The following is a 19,101-nucleotide window of genomic DNA, read 5'->3' as shown; positions in this document are numbered from 1 at the left end:
ATCGCTAACGGGATCGACAGTAGCACGTAGAGGAGGACCGGGTCGATCCTCGACTTATGCATCCTGCCTCTTCGGTCGGCTGAATGCCCGCACGTTCGTTTCGTGGGTTGACATAGGCATGCAGAGTTCATTCCCTATCTAAGCCCCAACCGGACTGAGGGACCGGTAGCGGGATCGACAGCACGTAGAGGGGGGTCGGGTTGATCCTTGACTTACGCATTCTGGCTCTTCGACCGACTGAGCGCCCGTACGCTCGTTTAATGGGTTGACTTAGGCATACAAAGTTCATTCCCAATCTAAGATCGGACCACCAGCTGGATCGATAGCAGCACACAGAGGGGGACCGGGCCGATCCTCGACCTGCACATCTTGCCTCTCCGACCGACTAAGCGCCCACACGCTCGTTTTGTGGGTTGACTTAGGCATGCGGAGTTCATTTCCGATCTAAACCCCAACCGAACCGAGGGACCCATAGCAGGATCGGCAGCACGCAGAGGGGGGCCAGGCCGATCCTCGACTTGCGTATTTTGGCTCTCTGATCGGCTGAGGGCCCACACGCTTGTTTCATGGGTTGACTTAGGCATACGTAGTGCATTTTCGGTCTCGACCAACCAAGGGCCAGAGGCTATCGAGAACCTATCCCTTATATTGGCCCTCTATCCCTCATCAAACCTTGAAAACTCACACCCCCTTAAAGAGCATTTGAGATTTTATAGGTTTGCTGCCAGTAGCCATTAAAGTGTCTGAAATGGGGATATTTTTTTCAAACAGTCACAAAATCTTCTCCACTTAGAGCGTTTAGCTGAATTTTTTTGTGCATGCCAAAAAAAATACAAGGATCATGTCTACCAAATATGGGGCCAAAAGTTCTTCTAAAAAAATTTTAAAAAATGTCAAACTGTAAAAAGTTTTGAAAATCATGAAAAATAGAAAACGGGTCGTCTTGCCACGAAACTTTACATGAAGGCTTAGGGGACCATTGTATGAATTTACAAGCCATAAAAATGGCATTGGCATGGCAGAAATATGAAGATGTGCCTGAACCCACTTATCACTCGATCGATCCACGGCTTGCGCATCCCGCCTATCTGGCCGACGTAGTGCCCGTCCGCTCGTTTCATGGGTTGACTTAGGCATACGAAGTTTATTCCCAGTATAAGATTGGATCGAATCGAGGGTTGTGGTAGTAGGACCTGCAGCGGGATCGGCAGCACGCAGAGTGGGACTGAGTCGATCCCTGGCTTGCACATTCTGCCTCTCTGGCCGACTGAGTGCCCGCACGCTCGTTTCGTGGGTTGGCTTAGGCATACGAAGTTCATCCCCAGTCTAAGCAAGTCTCATTCATTCCCAGTCTAAGATCAAACCGGATCGAGGGTTGCGACAGCAGGACCAGCAGCAGGATCGACAGCTCACAGGGGGGACCGGACCGATACCTGACTTACGCATTCTGCCTCTTCGGTCGGTTGAGCGCCCACACGCTCAATTTGTAGGTTGGCTTAGGCATACGAAGTTCATTCCATGTCTAAGCTCCAACCAGACCGAGGGTTGTGGCAGCGGGATCTGCAGCATGTAGAGGGGGATCGGGTCGATCCCTGGCTTATGCATTATGCCTCTCCGATCGGCTCAGTGCCCGCATGCTGATTTCATGGGTTGACTTAAGCATACGGAGTTCATTCCCAGTCTAAGCATACGAAGTTCATTCCCAGTCTAAGATCAGACCAACAGTAGCACGTAGAGGGGGATCGGGCCGATCCTCGACTTACGCATCCTGCCTCTCCAGCCAGTTGAGTGCCCGCACGCTCGTTTCGTGGGTTGACTTAGGCATGCAGAGTTCATTCCCGGTCTAAGCCCCAATCGGATCGAGGGACCCGTAGCGGGATCGACAGCGCACAGAGGGGGGCCGAGCCGATCCTTAGCTTGCGCATTTTGGCTCTCCGACTGGCTGAGCGCCCGCACGCTCGTTTCTTGGGTAGACTTAGGCATACGTAGTGCTTTCCTGGTCTCAACCAACCAAGGGCCAGAGGCTATCGAGAAGCTATGCCTTATATTGGCCCCCTATCCCTCATCAAACCTCCAGAACTCACACCCTCTTGAAGAGCATTTGAGATTTTATAGGTTTGTTGTCAGTAGCCATTAAAGTGTCTGAAATGGGGACACTTTTTTCAAACGATCATAAAATCTTCTCCACTTTGAGTTTTTAGCTGAATTTTTTGTGCATGCCAACAAAAATACAAGGATCATGTCTGCCAATTTGGGGCCAAAACACCTTCTAAAAAAATTTTAAAAAATCTCGAACAGTAAAAAGTTTCAAAAATCATGAAAAATAGAAAACGGGTCGTCTTGCCACGAAACTTCACATGAAGGCTTAGGGGACCATTGTATGAATTTACAAGCCATAAAAATGGCATTGGCATGGCAGAAATATGAAGATGTGCCTGAACCAACCTATCCTGATCGATCAACGGCTTACGCATCTCGCCTCTCTGGCCGGCGTAGTGCCCATCCACTCATTTCATGGGTTGACTTAGGCATACGGAGTTCATTCCCAGTCTAAATCAGACCGGTAGTGGGATCGGTAGCAGCACACAGAGGGGGACCGGGCTGATCCTCAGCTTGCACATCCTACCTCTCTGGCCGGTTGAGCGCCAACACGCTCATTTCGTGGGTTGACTTAGGCATGCGGAGTTCATTCTCGGTCTAAGCCCCAACCAGATCGAGGGACCCCGTAGTGGGATCAGTAGCACACAAAGAGGGGTCGGATCGATCTTCGACTTGCGCATTCTGGCTTTTCGATCGGCTAAGCGCCCGTACGCTCGTTTCATGGGTTGACTTAGGCATACGTAGTGAATTCTCGATCTCGACCAACCAAGGGCCAGAGGCTATCGAGAACCTATCCCTTATATTGGCCCCCTATCCCTTATCAAACCTCAAGAACTCACACCCCCTTAAAGAGCATTTGAGATTTTATAGGTTTGCTACTAGTAGCCATTAATGTCTGAAATGGGGACACTTTTTTCAAACGGTCACAAAAACTTCTCCACTTCAAGTTTTTTGCTGAATTTTTTTATGCATGCCAACAAAAATACAAGGATCATGTCCACCAAGTTTGGGGCCTAAACTCCTTCCAAAAAAATTTTAAAAAACCCCAAACCGTAAAAAGTTTTGAAAATCGTGAAAAATAGAAAACGTGTCGTCTTGCCACGAAACTTCACATGAAGGCTTAGGGGCCACTGTATGAATTTACAAGCCATAAAAATGGCATTGGCATGGCAGAAATATGAAGATGTGCTTGAACCCACTTATCACCCGATCGATCCACGGCTTACGCATCCCACCTCTCTGGCTAGCGTAGTGCCCGTCCGCTCATTTTGTGGGTTGACTTAGGCATACAGAGGCTATTTTTCATGATTTTTGAAACTTTTTATGGTTTGATATTTTTTAAAATTTTTTTAGAAGGAGTTTTGGCCTCAAATTTGGTAGACATGATCCTTGTATTTTTGTTAGCATGCATAAAAAATTCAGCTTAAAACTCGAAGTGGAGAAGATTTTGTGACCGTTTGAAAAAAATATCCCCATTTCAGACACTTTGATGGCTACTGGCAGCAAACCTATAAAATCTCAAATGCTCTTTAAAGGGGTGTGAGTTCTCGAGGTTTGATGAGGGATAGGAGGCCAATATAAGGGATAGGTTCTTGATAGCCTCTGGCCTTTGGTTGGTCGAGATCGAGAATCCACTAAGTACGCCTAAGTCAACCTATGAAATGAGCGTACGGGCGCTCAGCCAGCCGGAGAGCCAGAATAGGCAAGTTGAGGATCAGCCCGGCCCCCCTCTACGTACTACCTATCCCGTTGTGGGTCCCTCGATCCGTTTGGGGCTTAGACCGAGAATGAACTCTGCATGCCTAAGTCAACCCATGAAACGAGCGTGCGGGCGCTCAGCCGATCGGAGAGGTAGGATGCGCAAGTTGAGGATCGATCCGATCCCCCTCTGTGTGCTGCTGTCGATCTCGCTGTCGGTTCAATCTTAGATTGAGAATGAACTCCGTATGCTTAGACTGGGAATGAACTTCGTATGCCTAAGTCAACCCACGAAACAAGCGTGCAGGTGCTCAGCCAGTCGGAGAGGTATAATGCGTAAGCCGAGGATCGACTCGGTCCCCCTCTACGTGCTGTCGATCCCGCTGTCGGTCCGGCTGCCATAACCCTCGGTTCGGCTGGGGCTTAGACATGGAATGAACTCCGTATGCCTAAGCCAACCCATGAAACAAGTGTGCGGGTGCTCAACCGACTGGAAAGGTAGAATTTGCAAGTCGAGGATCGGCTCGGTCCCTCCCTGCCTGCTGTCGATCCTGCTGCTGGTCCTGCTGTCGCAACCTTCGATCTAGTCTGATCTTAGACTGGGAATGAATGAGACTTGCTTAGACTGGGGATGAACTCCGTATGCCTAAGTCAACTCACGAAATGAGCATACGGCCACTCAGTCGACCAGAGAGGCAGAATCTACAAGTCGGGGATCGGCCCGATCCCCTTCTGCATACTGTTAATCCCACTGCGGGTCCTGCTGCTATAACCCTAGATCTGATCCAATCTTAGACTAGAAATAAACTTCGTATGCCTAAGTCAACCCACGAAATGAGAGGACGGGCACTACGCCAGCCAGAGAGGCGGGATGCGCAAGCCATGGATCGATCGAGTGATAGCTGGGTTTAGGCACATCCTCATATTTTTGTTGTAACAATGCCATTTTTATGGCTTGTAAATTCATACAATGGTCCCCTAAGCCTTCATGTGAAGTTTCATGGCAAGATGACCCGTTTTTTATTTTTCATAATTTTTGAAACTTTTTACGGTTAGGGATTTTTTTAAATTTTTTTAGAAGGAGTTTTGGCCCCAAATTTGGTAGACATGATCCTCGTATTTTTGTTGGCATGCAAAAAACATTTCAGCTAAAAACTCGAAGTGGAGAGGATTTTGTGACCGTTTGAAAAAAGTATCCCCATTTCAGACACTTTAATGGCTACTGGCAGCAAACCTATAAAATCTCGAATGCTCTTTAAGGGGGTGTGAATTCTGGAGGTTTGATGAGGGATAGGGGGCCAATATAAGGGATAGGTTCTCGATAGCCTCTAGCCCTTGGTTGGTCGAGACAGGGAATACACTACGTATGCCTAAGTCAACCCATGAAATGAGCGTATGGGCGCTCAGCCGATCGGAGAGCTAGAATGCGCAAGCCGAGGATTGGCCCGACCACCCTCTACATGCTGCCAATCTCGCTACGGTCCCTCGGTCTGGTTGAGGCTTAGACAGAGAATTAACTCCGCACACGTAAGTCAACCCACGAAACGAGCATGCGAGCACTCAGCCAACCGGAGAGGCAGGATACGTAAGCCAAGGATCGGATCGGTCCCTCTCTGTGTGCTGCTACCAATCTCACTGTCGGTCTGATCTTAGACTGGGAATGAACTCCGTATCCTAAGTCAACCCACGAAACGAGCGTGCGGCCGTTGAGCCAGTCGGAGAGGCATAATGCGTAAGCCGGGGATCGACCCGGTCCCCCTCTGCATGCTGTCGATCCTGGTGCCAGTCCCACTACCACAACCCTCGATCCGGCTGGGGCTCAAACATGGAATGAACTCCATATGCCTAAGCCAACCCACGAAACGAGCGTGCGGGCGCTCAATCGGTCAGAGAGGCAGAATGCACAAGTCGGGGATCGACTCGGTCCCCCCTACGTGCTGTCGATCCTGCTACTGGTCCTACTACCGCAACCCTTGGTCCGATCCAATCTTAGACTAGGAATGAACAAGACTTGCTTAGACTAGGGATGAACTCCGTATGCCTAAGTCAACCCATGAAATGAGTGTGCAGGCATTCAGTCGGCCAAAGAGGCAAAATGTGCAAGTCTGGGATCGACCCGATCCCCTTCTAAGTGCTGTCGATCCTGCTGCGGGTCCTGCTATCACAACCCTTGATTCGATTCAATCTTAGACTGGGAATGAACTCCGTATGCCTAAGTCAACCCACAAAACGAGCGGACGGGCACTACGTCGGCCAGAGAGGCGGGATGCGCAAGCCGTTGATCGATCGGGTGGTAGGTGGGTTCAGGTACATCTTCATATTTTTGCCATGCCAATGCCATTTTTATGGCTTGTAAATTCATACAATGGTCCCCTAGGCCTTAATGTGAAGTTTCGTGGCAAGACGACCTGTTTTCTATTTTTCATGATTTTTAAAACTTTTTGTGGTTCGGGATTTTTTAAAATTTTTTAAGAAGGAGTTTTGGCCCCAAATTTGGTAGACATTATCCTTGTATTTTTGTTGGCATGCACAAAACATTTCAGCTAAAAACTCGAAGTGGAGAAGATTTTGTGACCGTTTGAAAAAAGTATCCCCATTTCAGACACTTTAATGGCTACTGGCAGCAAACCTATAAAATCTCGAATGCTCTTTAAGGGGGTGTGAGTTCTGGAGGTTTGATGAGGGATAGGTGGCCAATATAAGGGATAGGTTCTTGATAGCCTCTGGCCCTTGGTTGGTCGAGACAGGGAATACACTACGTATGCCTAAGTCAACCCATGAAACGAGTGTATGGGCGCTCAGTCGATCGGAGAGCTAGAATGCGCAAGCCGAGGATTGGCCTGGCCACCCTCTACATGCTGCCAATCTCACTACGGTCCCTCGGTCTGGTTGGGGCTTAGACAGAGAATGAACTCCGCACACGTAAGTCAACCCACGAGACAAGCGTGCGAGCACTCAGCCAACCGGAGAGGCAGGATACGTAAGCCAAGGATCGGCTCGGTCCCTCTCTGTGTGCTGCTACCAATCTCACTGCCCATCTGATCTTAGACTGGGAATGAACTCCGTATCCTAAGTCAACCCACGAAACGAGCGTGCGGCCGTTGAGCCAGTCGGAGAGGCATAATGCGTAAGTCAGGGATCGACCCGGTCCCCCTCTACGTGCTGTCGATCCTGCTGCCAGTCCCACTACCACAACCCTCGATCTGGCTGGGGCTCAAACATGGAATGAACTCCATATGCCTAAGCCAACCCACGAAACGAGTGTGCGGGCGCTCAACCGATCAGATAGGCAGAATGCACAAGTCGGGGATCGACTCGATCCCCCCTACGTGCTGCCGATCCTGCTGTTGGTCCTACTACATCAACCCTCGGTCCGATCCAATCTTAGACTAGGAATGAATGAGACTTGGTTAGACTAGGGATGAACTCCGTATGCCTAAGTCAACCCACGAAACAAGTGTGCAGGCATTCAGCCGGCCAGAGAGGCAAAATGTGCAAGTCTGGGATCGACCCGATCCCCTTCTAAGTGCTGTCGATCCTGCTGCGGGTCCTGCTATCACAACCCTCGATCCGGTCCAATCTTAGACTGGGAATGAACTCAGTATGCCTAAGTCAACCCACAAAATGAGTGAACGGGCACTACGTCGGCCAGAGAGGCGGGATGCGCAAGCCGTGGATCGATCGGGTGGTAGGTGGGTTCAGGCACATCTTCATATTTTTGCCATGCCAATGCCATTTTTATGGCTTGTAAATTCATACAATGGTCCCCTAGGCCTTAATGTGAAGTTTCGTGGCAAGACGACCCGTTTTCTATTTTTCATGATTTTCAAAACTTTTTGTGGTTCGGGATTTTTTAAAATTTTTTAAGGAGGAGTTTTGGCCCCAAATTTGGTAGACATTATCCTTGTATTTTTTGTTGGCATGCACAAAACATTTCAGCTAAAAACTCAAAGTGTAGAAGATTTTGTGACCGTTTGAAAAAAGTGTCCCCATTTCAGACACTTTAATGGCTACTGGCAGAAACCTATAAAATCTCAAATGCTCTTCAAGTGGGTGTGAGTTCTTGAGGTATGATGAGGGATAGGGGGCCAATATAAGGGCCAAGTACCAGCGCCCATCGTAAATCATGTGCGCACCCCCCGGCCCCCCCATCATCGGAACCCCCAATGCCATCGGTTAGGTTCTCCGACGATGCTCCGGTGATGGTGCCCTCGGCAAAAAAAATGTGGCACCAGCACATGCCCGAGCCCAGCATGTGCACCGTGGCTCAAAATCAAACTTCGGCCAAGGCCTCGACCATCAATGGCACATGAAGGCGCATGTTGATGGCACATGCATCGACCATCATCGATAGAGGCTACCCTTTGGTACGGACACTTGCCTCGACCACCATCGACATAAGCTGGGCCCTAGTGTGGATGGTTGCCTCAATCACCATTGGCATAAGATGGCCCCTGGTACGGGCGGTTGCATCGAACTCCATTGGCACATGCTGGGCCGTAGTGCGGGCAGTTGCCTCGACCACTATTGGCACATGCCTCGAACACCATTGACACAAGTCGACCCTTGGTGCGGGCTCCTGCCTCGACCACCATCGATAGAAGATGGCCCCTAGTGCGGGCGGTTGCCTCGAACACCATCGACACATGTTGGCCCTTAGTGCGGGCGGTTGCCTCGAACGCCATCGGCACATGCTGGGCCTTGGTGCGGGCGGTTGCCTCGACCACCATCGACACAAGTCGGCCCTTGGTGTGGTTTCTTACCTCGACCACCATTGGTAGAAGATGGCCCTTGGTGCGGGCGGTTGCCTCGAACACCATCGGCACATGCGAAAAAAAGAGAGTTGAGCTCGAGCCCGTGCATACGGTGGATGCTGCCCTAGACCCCAGAACAAGTCCTTGAATCGAGCAACGGCTCCCTAGGGTGGTGCAAGCAGAAGTCACGATTACGGGCTTGGCTCGACCAGGTCTCTCGATATTTGATGGTCTCACGGTCCCTTCTCATCGACCACAAAAATGCCTAGGCCTCGACGAGGTCGTGCACGCAGTCGACCCTACCCGAGACCCCAGGAACAAGTCCTTGAATCAGGCAACGTCCCCTTGGGGTGGTGTCAGTGGAGCTCGCGTGTGCGGTCCCGGTCAAGCCAAGCATTGGTGCTGTCATTTTGTTGTTGCCTGTCGAATGGCAGGGGCAGTCTCGTGGCCCTTGCTCGTGTTTTTTTTATGCCAAGCGGTTGTGGTGTGGCCTCGCACATCATTTCCTTCGCTCACTCATTGAGTAATCGATCGGGTGGGTTGTGGATCGATGCGTGTGGATGCTACCACTTGTACTCAATGGGTATATAAGTGGTGCTATGGTTGTGCATGTTGGCAGGCTCCGTGCTCGATGCATCGAACTGTCGACCCATCATCCTTTTCAATCTCCCCTCATGCGATCGTCGTACCCAGAGGGTGCGATCGGGATCCTGTGTTGTATACCTGAATCGATGGAAACCGGATGTCTCACCATCCCTCATCTATCTCGTGTCTCGAGGGGCCATGGGTTGGACGTCAATCATGGCCGGTGTCCCAAGCATGCCACCCAATCTTTCATGGCCGCATTGGTGCACCGGCATTAGATCATGCTCTCGGATGTGAAACATTTAACGGGCACGGGCTCTCGACCCCGTTCGTCCGATACTACGCATTTTATGTGCTCGACACGCACGAGGCTTGTGCTCCACGTCGGGCTCTCTCCGCCTCTCGGTCGGTGCGTTGAGGCCCACGCAGTGCCAACATCCTGAAGGAATGCTACCTGGTTGATCCTGCTAGTAGTCATATGTTTGTCTCAAAGATTAAGCCATGCATGTGTAAATATGAACTAATTCAGACTGTGAAACTATGAATGGCTCATAAATCAGTTATAGTTTGTTTGATGGTATCTACTACTTGAATAATCGTAATAATTCTAGAGCTAATACGTGCAACAAACCTTGACTTCTGGAAGGGATGCATTTATTAGATAAAAGGTCGACACGGGCTATGCTCGTTGCTTTGATGATTCATGATAACTCGACGGATAGCACAACCTTTGTGCCAGTGACGCATCATTTAAATTTTTGCCCTATCAACTTTCTATGGTAGGAGAGTGGCCTACTATGGTGGTGATAGGTGATGGAGAATTAGGGATCGATTCCGGAGAGGGAGCTTGAGAAACGGCTACCACATCCTAGGAAGGTAGCAGGCGCGTAAATTACCCAATCCAAACACGGGGAGGTAGTGACAATAAATAATAATATCGGGCTCTATAAGTCTGGTAATTAGAATGAGTACAATCTAAATCCCTTAACGAGGATCCATTGGAGGGCAAGTTTGGTGCCAGCAACCATGGTAATTCTAGCTCCAATAGCATATATTTAAGTTGTTGCAGTTAAAAAGCTCATAGTTGGAACTAGGGTTGGGTCGTTCGGTCCACCTCACGATGAGCATCGGTCTACTCGTCCCTACTGCCGATGATGCACTCCTGGACTTAATTGCTCGGGTTGTTCCTCCAGCACTGTTACTTTGAAAAAATTAGAGTGCTGAAAAGCAGGCCTACGTTTGTATACATTAGCATGGGATAACATCATAGGATTTTGGTCCTATTGTTTTGGCCTTCGAGATTGGAGTAATGATTAACAGGAACAGTCGAGGGCATTCTTATTTCATAGTCCGAGGTGAAATTCTTGGATTTATGAAAGTTGAACAACTGTGAAAGCATTTGCCAAGGATGTTTTCATTAATCAAGAATGAAAGTTGAGGGCTCGAAGACGAGCAGATACCGTCCTAGTCGCAACCATAAACGATGTCGACCAGGGATCGGTGGATGTTACTTTAGGACTCCGCCAGCACTTTATGAGAAATCAAAGTCTTTGGGTTCCGGGGGGAGTATGGTCGTAAGGCTGAAACTTAAAGGAATTGACGAAAGGGCACCACCAAGAGTGGAGCTTACGGCTTAATTTGACTCAACACAGGGAAACTTACTAGGTCCAGACATAGTAAGGATTGATAGACTGAGAGCTCTTTCTTGATTCTATGGGTGGTGGTGCATGGCCGTTCTTAGTTGGTGGAGTAATTTGTCTGGTTAATTCCGTTAACGAACGAAACTTTAGCCTGCTAACTAGCTACACGGAGGTGATCTTTCGTGGCTAGCTTCTTAGAGGGACTATGGCCCTTAGGCCAAGGAAGTTTGAGGCAATAACAGGTCTATGATGCCCTTAGACGTTCTGGGCCACACGCGCGCTACATTGATGTATTCAACGAGTCTATAGCCTTGGCCGATAGGCTCAGGTAATCTTTGAAATTTCATCGTGATGGGGATAGATCATTGCAATTGTTGGTCTTCACCGAGGAATTCCTAGTAAGCGTGAGTCAACAGCTCGTGTTGACTACGTCCCTGCCCTTTGTACACACCACCCGTTGCTCTTATAGATTAAATGGTTCGGTGAAGTGTTCGGATCGCAGCGACGTGGATGGTCCGTCGCCCGTGACATCACGAGAAGTCCACTGAACCTTATCATTTAGAGGAAGAAGAAGTCGTAACAAGGTTTCCATAGGTGAACCTGCAGAAGGATCATTGTCGAAACCCGCTCGATGGATGACCCACGGATGCGTTAACGAAACACCGAGGGGGCGAGGGTGCCCCCGCGCCCCGAGCCCCCTCCGGCCCCGAGAGGGCACGACGGTCGCTTCATCCCCCTACAGGGCTGGCGAAACGATCAGCGTCATCTCACCCACCGCCAAACAATGAACCTCCGATGTGAATCGCACCAAGGAACCGAAATGAAAACAGAGCACGCGCGCCATCGCCATTCTGTCTGCGGTGTGTGCGCAGGCGGCATCGTAACTCCTTTTGTCACAAAAAAATGAAATGACTCGACAATGGATATCTCAGCTCTCGCATCGATGAAGAACGTAGTGAAATGCGATACTTGGTGTGAATTGCAGAATCCCATGAACCATCGAGTCTCGAAGTTGCGCCCCAAGCCATTAGGCTGAGGGCACGTTTGCCTGGGCGTCATGCACTGTCGCCCCCCCTCTGACCCCCTGCCCTTCAGGCTCCGAGGGAAGGGGGTAGGCGGAAGATGGCTTCCCATGATCCCGTTGGTCATGGTTGGCCCAAAAGCGAGTCCCCAGCAATGATCATCGGTGCCTAAGTCAACCCACGAAACGAGCGGACGGGCACTACGCCGGCCTGAGAGGTGGGATGCGCAAGCCGTGGATCGATCAGGTGATAGGTCGGTTCAGGCACATCTTCATATTTCTATCGTGCCAATTCCATTTTATGGCTTGTAAATTCGTACAATGGTCCCCTAAGCCTTCATGTGAAGTTTCGTGGCAAGACGACCCATTTTCTATTTTTCACAATTTTTGAAACTTTTTACGGTTCGAGATTTTTTAAAATTTTTTTAGGAGTTTTGACCCCAAATTTTAAAAAAATTTAGCTAAAAACTCGAAATGGAGAAGATTTTGTGACCGTTTGAAAAAAGTATACCTATTTTAGATGTTTTAATGGCTACTGGCAGCAAACCTGTAAAATTTCAAATGCTCTTTAAGGGGGTGTGAGTTCTCAAGGGTTGATGAAGGATAGGGGGCCAATATAAAGGATAGGTTCTTGATAGCCTCTGGCTCTTAGTTGGTCGAGACCGGGAATGCACTACGTATGCCTAAGTTAACCCATGAAACGAACGTACGGGCACTCAGTCGGTCGGAGAGCCAGAATGCGTAAGCCGAGGATTAACCCGACCCCTCTCTATGTGTTGTCCATCCCGTTACGGGTCCCTCGGTCCGGTTGGGGCTTAGATCGGGAATGAACTTTGCATGCCTAAGTCAACCCACGAAACGAGTGTGCGGGTGCTCAACCAACCGGAGAGGCAGGATGCGTAAGCTGAAGATCAGCCCGGTCACCCTCTGTGTGCTGCTGTCGATCCCGCTACCGATCCGATCTTAGCCTGGGAATGAACTCCATATGCTTACACCAAAATGAATTTCGTATGCCTAAGTCAACTCACGAAACGAGCGTGCGGGTGCTAAGCCGATCGGAGAGGCATAATACGCAAGCTGGGGATCGACCCGGTACCCTCTGCGTGCTATCGATCCCGCTGCCACAACCCTTGATCCGATTGGGGCTTAGACATGGAATGAACTCCATATGCCTAAGCAAACCAACGAAACGAGCGTGCGATTTTTATGGTTCAAGCACATCTTCATATTTTTGCCGTGCCAATGCCGTTTTTATGGCTTGTAAATTCATACAATGGTCCCCTAAGCCTTCATGTGAAGTTTCATGGCAAGACGACCCATTTTTTATTTTTCACGATTTTTGAAACTTTTTACGATTTGGGATTTTTTTAAATTTTTTTAGAAGGAGTTTTGGCCCTAAATTTGGTAGTAATCCTTGTATTTTTATTGGCATGCTCAAAAAAATTCAGCTAAAAACTCAAAGTGGGGAAGATTTTGTGACCGTCTGAAAAAAGTGTCCCAATTTTAGACACTTTAATGGCTACTGGCAGTAAACCTATAAATCTTAAATGCCCTTTAAGGGGGTGTGAGTTCTCGAGGTTTGATTAGGGATAGGGGGCCAATATAAGGGATAGCTTCTCGATAGCCTCTGGCCCTTAGTTGGTCGAGACGGGGAATGCACTACATATGCCTAAGTTAACCCATGAAATGAGCGTACGGGTGGTCAGCCGATCGAAGAGCCAGAATGCGTAAGCCGAGGATCGGCTCGACCCCCCTCTGTGTGCTGCCGATCCCACTACGGGTCCCTCGTTCTGATTGGGGCTTAGACCGAGAATGAACTCTGCATGCCTAAGTCAACCCACGAAACAAACGTGCAGACGCTTAACCGATCGGAGAGACAGGATGTGTAAGCCAAGGATCGACCCGATCCCCCTCTGTGTGCTGCTGTCGATCCCACTGCCGGTTCGATCTTAGACTGGGAATGAACTCCGTATGCCTAAGTCAACCCATGAAACGAGCGTGCAGGCACTAAGCCAGTCGGAGAGGCAGAATGCGCAAGTCGGGGATCAACCCGGTCACCCTTGGTCTGGTCTGATCTTAGAATGGGAATGAATTAGACTTGCTTAGACTGGGGATGAACTCCGTATGCCTACGTCGACCCATGAAACGAGCGTGCGGGCACTCAGCCTGCCAGAGAGGCAGAATGTACAAGTCGAGGATCGACCCGATCCCCCTCTACGTGCTGTCGATCCTGTTGCGGGTCCTGCTATCGCAACCCTCGATTCGGTCTGATCTTAGACTGGGAATGAACTCCGTATGCCTAAGCCAACCCACGAAATGAACGGACGGGCACTACGCCGGCCCGAGAGGCAGAATGCGCAAGCCGTGGATTAATCGAGTGATAGGTGGGTTTGGGCATATCTTCATATTTCTACCATGCCAATGCCATTTTTATGGCTTGTAAATTCATGCAATGGTCCCCTAAGCCTTCATGTGAAGTTTTGAGGCAAGACGACCCGTTTTCTATTTTTCACAATTTTTGAAACTTTTTAATGTTCAGGATTTTTTAAAAAATTTTTAGAAGGAGCTTTGGTCCTAAATTTGGTAGACACGATCCTTGTATTTTTGTTGGCATGCATAAAAAAATTCAACTAAAAACTCGAAGTGGAGAAGATTTTGTGACCGTTTGAAAAAAGTATCCCCATTTCAGACACTTTAATGGCTACTGGCAGCAAACCTATAAAATCTCAAATGCTTTTTAAGGGGGTGTGAGTTCTCGAGGTTTGATGAGGGATAGTGGGCCAATATAAGGGATAGGTTCTCGATAGCCTCTAGCCCTTGGTTGGTCGAGACCGGGAATGCACTACGTATGCCTAAGTCAACCCATGCAACGAACGTGCGGGCGCTCAGTCGGTCAGAGAGCCAGAATACGCAAGTCGAGGATCGGCCTGGCCCCCTTCTGCGTGCTGTCGATCCCACTGTAGGTCCCTCGATCCAGTTGGGGCTTAGACCAGGAATGAACTCCTTATGCCTAAGCAAACCCACGAAACGAACGTGCGGGTGATCAACTGCCTGGAGAGGCAGAAAGCGTAAGTCAGGGAAAGGCTCGGTCCCCCCTGCATGCTGTCGATCCTGCTGTTGGTCCTACTACCGTAACCCTCGGTCTGATTCGATCTTAGACTAGGAATGAACGAGACTTGCTTAGACTGGGGATGAACTCCGTATGCCTAAGTTAACCCACAAAACGAGCGTGCGGGCGCTTAGCCGGCCAGAGAGGTAGAATGTGCAAACCGAGGATTAGCCCGATCCCCCTCTACGTGCTGTCGATCCTGCTATCACAACCCTTGATCTGATCTGATCTTAGACTGGGAATGAACTCCGTATGCCTAAGTCAACCCACAAAACGAGCGGACGGGCACTATGCCGGCCAGAGAGGCGAAATGCACAAGCCGTGGATCGATCGGGTGATAGGTGGGTTCAAGCACATCTTCATATTTCTGCCATGCCAATGCCATTTTTATGGCTTGTAAATTCACACAATGGTCCCCTAAGCCTTCATGTGAAGCTTCGTGGCAAGACGACCCGTTTTCTATTTTTCATGATTTTGGAAACTTTTTACGATTCGAGATTTTTTAAAATTTTGTTAGAAGGAGTTTTGGCACCAAACTTGATAGACATGATCCTTGTATTTTTATTGGCATGCACAAAAAAATTCAGCTAAAAACTCGAAGTGGACAAGATTTTGTGACTGTTTGAAAAAAGTGTCCCCATTTCAGACACTTTAATGGCTACTGGCAGCAAACCTATAAAATCTCGAATGCTCTTTAAGGGGGTGTGAGTTCTTGAGGTTTGATGAGGGATAGGGGGCCAATAAAGGGATAGGTTCTCGATAGCCTCTGGCCCTTGGTTGGTCGAGACCGGGAATGCACTACATATGCCTAAGTCAAGCAATGAAACGAGCGTGCGGGCGTTCAGCCGATCGGAGAGCCACAATGCGTAAGTCGAGGATCGGCTCGACCCCCCTCTATGTGCCGTCGATCTCACTCCGGGTCCCTCGATCCGATTGGAGCTTAGATCAGGAATGAACTCTGCATGCCTAAGTCAACCCATGAAACGAGCGTGCGGGCGCTCAGCCGATCGGAGAGGCAGGATGTACAAGCAGAGTATTAGCCCGATCCTCCTCTACGTGCTACTGTCGATCCTGTTGTCAGTCCGATCTTAGACTGGGAATGAACTCCGTATGCTCAGACTGGGAATGAAGTCTGTATGCCTAAGTCAACCCATGAAACGAGCGTGCGAGCGCTGAGCCAGCCAGAGAGGCATAATGCGCAAGCCGGGAATCAACCCAGTCCCGTTCTGTGTGTTGCCGATCCCGTTGCTACAACCCTCGGTCTGGCTAGGGCTTAGACAAGGAATGAACTGCGTATGCCTAAGCCAACCCACGGAATGAACGTACGGGCGCTCAACCGACCGGAGAGGCAGAATGCGCAAGTCGGGGATCAGTCCAGTCCCCCCTGCGTGCTATCAATCCTACTATTGGTCCTACTGCTGCAACCCTCGGTCGGGTCCGATCTTAGACTGGGAATGAACGAGAGTTGCTTAGACTGGGGATGAACTCCGTATGCCTAAGTCAACCCACGAAACGAGCGTGCGGGTGTTCAGTCGGCTAGAGAGGTAGAATGTGCAAGCCGGGGATTGGCCCGATCCCCCTCTATGTGCTATCGATCCCGTTACAGTTCCTACTGCAGCAACCCTCGATCCAGTCTGATCTTAGACAGGGAATGAACTCCATATGCCTAAGTCAACCCACGAAATGAGCAGACGGGCACTACGCCGGCCAGAGAGGCGGGATGCGTAAATCGTGGATCGATCGGGTGATAGGTGGGTTCAGACACTTTATTGGCTACTGGCAGCAAACTTATAAAATCTCAAATAATCTTTAAGGGGGTGTGAGTTCTCGAGGTTTGATGAGGGATAGGGGGCCAATATAAGGGATAGGTTCTCGATAGCCTCTGGCCCTTGGTTGGTCGAGATCGGGAATGCACTACGTATGCCTAAGTCAACCCATAAAACGAGCGTGTGGGTGCTTAGTCGGTCGGAGAGCCAGAATGCGCAAGTCGAGGATCGACCCGACCCCCCTGTACATGCTGTCGATCCCACTGTGGGTCCCTCGATCCGATTGGGGCTTAGACCGAGAATGAACTCCACATTCCTAAGTCAACCCACAAAACGAGCATACGGGCGCTCAGTCGGTCGGAGAGGCAGGATGCATAAGCCGAGGATCGGCCAGGTCCCCCTCTACGTGCTGCTGTCGATCCCGTTGTCGGTCTGATCTTATACTAGGAATGAACTCCATATGCTTAGATTGGAATGAACTCCGTATGCCTAGGTCAACCACGAAAAGAGCGTGCGGACGCTGAGCTGGTCGGAGAGGCATAGAGCGCAAGCCGGGGATCGACCCAGTCCCTCTCTCCGTGCTGCTGATCCTGTTGCCACAACCCTCAGTCCAGCTGGGGCTTAGACATGGGATGAACTCCGTGTGCCTAAGCGAACCCATAAAAATAGCGTGCTGGCGCTCAACCGATCGGAGAGGCAAAATGCACAAGTTGGGGATCGGCTCGATCCCCCCTACGTGCTGCCTATCTTGCTGTTGGTCTTGCTGTCGCAACCTTCTTTTCGGTCTGATCTGAGACTGGGAATGAACGAGACTTTCTTAGACTGGGGATGAACTCTGTATGCCTAAGTCAACCCAAGAAATGAGCGTACGAGCGCTCAGCCAGCCAGAGAGGCAGAATGTGTAAGCCGAAGATCGACTCGGTCCCCCTCTGCGTGCTGCCGATCTCACTGCGGGTCTTGCTACTACAACCCTTGATCCGATCCGATCTTAGATTGGGAATGAACTCCGTATTCCTAAGTCAACCCACGAAATGATTGGACGGGCAATACTCCGACCAGAGAGGCGGGATGCACATACCGTGGATCGATCGGGTGATAGGTGGGTTCAAGCACATCTTTATATTTCTGTCGTGCCAATGCCATTTTCATGGCTTGTAAATTCATACAATGGTCCCCTAACCCTTCATGTGAAGTTTCGTGGCAAGATGACTCGTTTTCTATTTTTCACGATTTTTGAAACTTTTTGCGGTTCGTGATTTTTTAAAAATTTTTTAGAAGGAGTTTTGGCCCCAAATTTGGTGGACATGATCCTTGTATTTTTGTTGGCACGCACAAAACAATTCAGCTAAAAATTCGAAGTGGAGAATATTTTGTGACACTTTAATGGCTACTGGCAGCAAACCTATAAAATCTCAAATGTTCTTTAAGGGGATGTGAGTTTTTGAGGTTTGATGAGGGATAGGGGGCCAATATAAGGGATAGGTTCTCGATAGCCTCTGGCCCTTGGTTGGTCGAGATCGGGAATGCACTACATATGCCTAATTCAACCCATGAAATGAACGTGCGGGCGCTCAGCCAGCCGGAGAGTCAGAATACGTAAGCCGAGGATCGACCCGGCCTCCATCTGCGTGCTACGAAACCCGCTACGGGTCCCTCTGTCCAATTGAGGCTTAGACCAAGATTGAACTCCACATGCCTAGGTTAACCAACGAAACAAGCGTGCGGGCGCTCAGCCAGCCGGAGAGGCAGGATGGGAAGCCGAGGATCGATTCAGTCCCACTCTGCGTGCTGCTGTCGATCCTACTACCGGTCCAATCTTATACTGGGAATGAACTCCGTATGCTTAGACTGGGAATGAACTCCGTTTGCCTAACTCAACCCATAAAATGAACGTGCACACACTGAGCCGATCGGAGAGGCATAATGCGTAAACCGAGGATCAACCTGGTCCCCCTCTGCGTGCTGTCGATCCCGCTACCACAACTCTTGGTCCGACTGGGGCTTAGACATGGAATGAACTCTGTATGCCTATGCCAACCCATAAAATGAGCGTGCAGGCACTGAACCGATTGATGAGGCAGAATGCGTAAATCGGGGATCAGCCCGATCCCCCTCTGTGTGTTTCTGGCCCTGCTGCCGCAACCTTCGATCCGATCTGATCTTAGACTGGGAATGAACGAGACTTGCTTTGACTGGGGATGAACTCTGTATGCCTAAGTCAACCCACGAAACGAGCGTGCGGGCACTCAGCCAGCGAGAGAGGCAGAATGTGCAAGCCGAGGATCAGCCCGGTCCCCCTCTGTGTGCTATCGATCCCGCTACGGGTCCCTCGATTCGATTGGGGGTTAGACTGGGAATGAACTCCGCATGCCTAAGTCAACCCATGAAACGAGTGTGTGGGCACTCAGTCGGCCAGAGAGCCAGAATC

At 49.8% G+C, this 19,101-nt stretch overlaps 1 non-coding gene and 1 pseudogene across 1 annotated transcript; both read left to right on the top strand.

The window, feature by feature from the left end:
* The first annotated feature begins 9,588 nt into the window (after positions 1–9,588).
* On the top strand, positions 9,589–11,394 carry LOC149512357 (18S ribosomal RNA; annotated as a pseudogene).
* Positions 11,395–11,685: 291 nt separating this feature from the next.
* LOC149512356 (5.8S ribosomal RNA) lies at positions 11,686–11,835 on the top strand. Its single transcript, XR_016332877.1, has one exon. It is a non-coding gene; the product is annotated as a 5.8S ribosomal RNA (ribosomal RNA).
* Positions 11,836–19,101: the final 7,266 nt, after the last annotated feature.

Source organism: Durio zibethinus, chromosome 23, assembly GCF_047325235.1.
Source record: "Durio zibethinus cultivar Kanyao isolate XHJ-2024 chromosome 23, ASM4732523v1, whole genome shotgun sequence".
In the NCBI taxonomy this organism is placed as follows: Eukaryota; Viridiplantae; Streptophyta; class Magnoliopsida; order Malvales; family Malvaceae; genus Durio; species Durio zibethinus.
This window is presented reverse-complemented; position numbering and strand designations above follow the sequence as displayed.